The 2,500-nt window shown below is 42.6% G+C and overlaps 1 protein-coding gene across 2 annotated transcripts in view; it reads left to right on the top strand.

Moving 5' to 3' along the window:
• The window catches only part of kita (KIT proto-oncogene, receptor tyrosine kinase a), a 26,759-nt gene extending 25,231 nt beyond the window's left edge, over positions 1-1,528 (top strand). For both annotated transcript variants that reach the window (XM_083671292.1, XM_083671291.1), the window contains exon 21: positions 1-1,528. This exon is cut by the window's left edge and continues 1,721 nt beyond it. The gene's annotated coding sequence lies outside the window, so the exon portion shown is untranslated.
• The last annotated feature ends 972 nt before the right edge of the window (positions 1,529-2,500 follow it).

The following is a 2,500-nucleotide window of genomic DNA, read 5'->3' as shown; positions in this document are numbered from 1 at the left end:
GGGTACGTCGATGGGAAGCTGTTCAGGATAGTAGCCAGCGGACATTTTCTGCACATACTGTACAGTAGCTCGTCGATAGAATAGACTAGACTAGACTAGAACCCTTTCTCTGTTCTGAGATAAAGCCAATGGGAAGCTTGATGCTCATTCAAAATGCCAATGGGGAGCTTGCAGTGAGTGCTAAGTAACCAATGGGAAGCTTGCTGTACTGCTCTGATCCGAGAGGAACCCAATGTAAAGCGTGTTGCTCAAATGAATAGCCAACTGGAAGTTGAAGTAGTTTTTAAAAGCTCATCGTTCAGGCGTCCAGATAAAACTGGGACATGTGTTAGGTCCCGGTAGTGCTGTGGTCAGGCCTCACTGCTCCCGCTCTAGTAGCTGATTTCCCAGCAGTCCCTCTGCTCTTTGTAACCAGCTGCTTCCTCCTTCGGAAGTCGGACTTCCTCCGTCTCTCAGCCAGAGATCTCTGTCATTCCAGACTCCCATCACTATGACTTCCCTCTTCCCACACTGGGATATTGTTGTGAAGAGCACCTGGAGAATGCTCTAGATGAACGTGTGTGTGTGTGTGTGTGTGTGTGTGTGTGTGTGTGTGTGTGTGTGTGTGTGTGTGTGTGTGTGTGTGCGTGTGCGTGTGCGTGTGCGTGTGTGTGTGTGTGCATGCGTGTGTGTTATTTGTGTGCTATTTGTAGGTAAGAGGTGCCACAATATAAAACCCATTAGAATTTGCAGTATGATACCAAAACCCCTGTCTTATATCCCCAAAGATCTGTTTATCTGTAAATATGTATATGTGGATACAATATGTAAACTAATGTTAATGCTGTCTTGGTGTTTTATTTTATTTTCTAATCATATGGTACAGTGATGCACAACTCTGATATGCTGTCATTTCAAATATGAGATAGAGTTAACAGAAATATCCATCCTTCCACATCACACATATAGGACACTATACCTCTTTGTCGGTATACTCGGCCTATTTTCCCGTCACCGTGGTAACTACTTTGAAGAGTATCTGCGATATGTTGTCTTAGCTTTGGCATTTCCGTAGAATTCATCATTTCAAGTGGCATTTTCCCTACTACTTGGCACTTAACACTGCATGCTGTTTTCTCCAAACAAGCCAAACACATTTGTTCCTTTTCAACGCTCGTTGTTCAGCTTCACCTCACAAATCACATTGGTTGTCGAACGCCAGACTGGCTGTCTGCAGTCAAGACCTCATAATACACAATTACATAGTTTTAATCACAGTAGTTAGCAAAGTAAGTAGATATAGTAAATGCATAAGTATTTGAGTAATTCATTACTGTTAAAGCAGCACTAGCAACATATTGTATACGATCCCTTACAAGGTGACTCTGGAACTGTTAATATGATACATGCTTGTTCTAGAACATTGTTAATGTTCCCCTTAAAAAGAGAGTTTTGTGCATTTTGTTGTATATTTATTTCTAAGTTGTTTGTTGTGCAAAGCCACTTTGTGTGGCAAATTCCTTGTGTGAATGTAAATAAAGTAATGGATTTAAAATATAGTAAAACAAGTTTCTTTTGTTAAGATTTGTGTTCATTTTGCTGCCTTTTTCCCACATCAGACTTATATCTTTAGATCAGATATTTATGCTGTGTATAGTATATCCGGAAACAGAATAATGCTGAGGTCATGAAAATTGCAACGTTTAATTATATATCCTGTCAAATATAGGCCATAGGCCTATCAGTATAATATGTATGTGCTTCAACCTGTTCTGCTGAATCTGCACATTCTGGAACCATTTGATCTTGATTGACATACCACATATTAAATTGTTTATCATACTGTAGATTTGAGGCATATTGTTGGCCATCTGTGTCACCGACATGAGCAGAAGATGCCTCGAGCCTTGTCGCAGAAGATCTCGGCTCACCCGCTCTGATCAGTCCTTCTGTAGCATGACTGAACCGTGACTTGCCTTGACGCTAAGCTAACGCTAACGTACAGTAGGCTAATGGCCCGTGTCGGATTTTTTTTTTGCAATCATCGTTTCCTGCTCCAGAATGTTCAGGGACTTTGACGTTGGCTCATGTCCAGGGAGGAACATCTGGCGCTGGAGGAACGCCATGAGGACAGTGGCTTCTTAGCAGCAGGGACCGTGGTGGAAGGCTCTTGTGCGTGTGTATCTTTGCGGGGGCTGAGTCCATTGTTCTAGCAAAGATGTATCTGATAAGACAGGCAGGAAATCCCACCATTGAAGCAGAGTGGTTGAATGAATACGCTTGTGACTCAATCTCTGAGCGGTCATTTTAAAAGTAACGGGGGGGAAGCATCTTTTCAGTGATAATATCTCTTCACCTGCTTTAGACATCACTGAGAGTCTAGAGTATGGACCAGGGGAGGCTGGTGGAGGTAGAAATCGGAGGACGGGCTCATTGTGATGCATGGAATGGAATGAAGAATGGTATCAAACACATATGCCTCCACCCCTATGGACTCACCCTGGAACAGTGTGTACTACTA

Source organism: Argentina silus (assembly GCF_951799395.1).
Source record: "Argentina silus genome assembly, chromosome: 6".
Lineage (NCBI taxonomy): Eukaryota > Metazoa > Chordata > Actinopteri > Argentiniformes > Argentinidae > Argentina > Argentina silus.
Note: the sequence above shows the minus strand (reverse complement) of the source record. Positions and strands in the feature narration are given on the sequence as shown.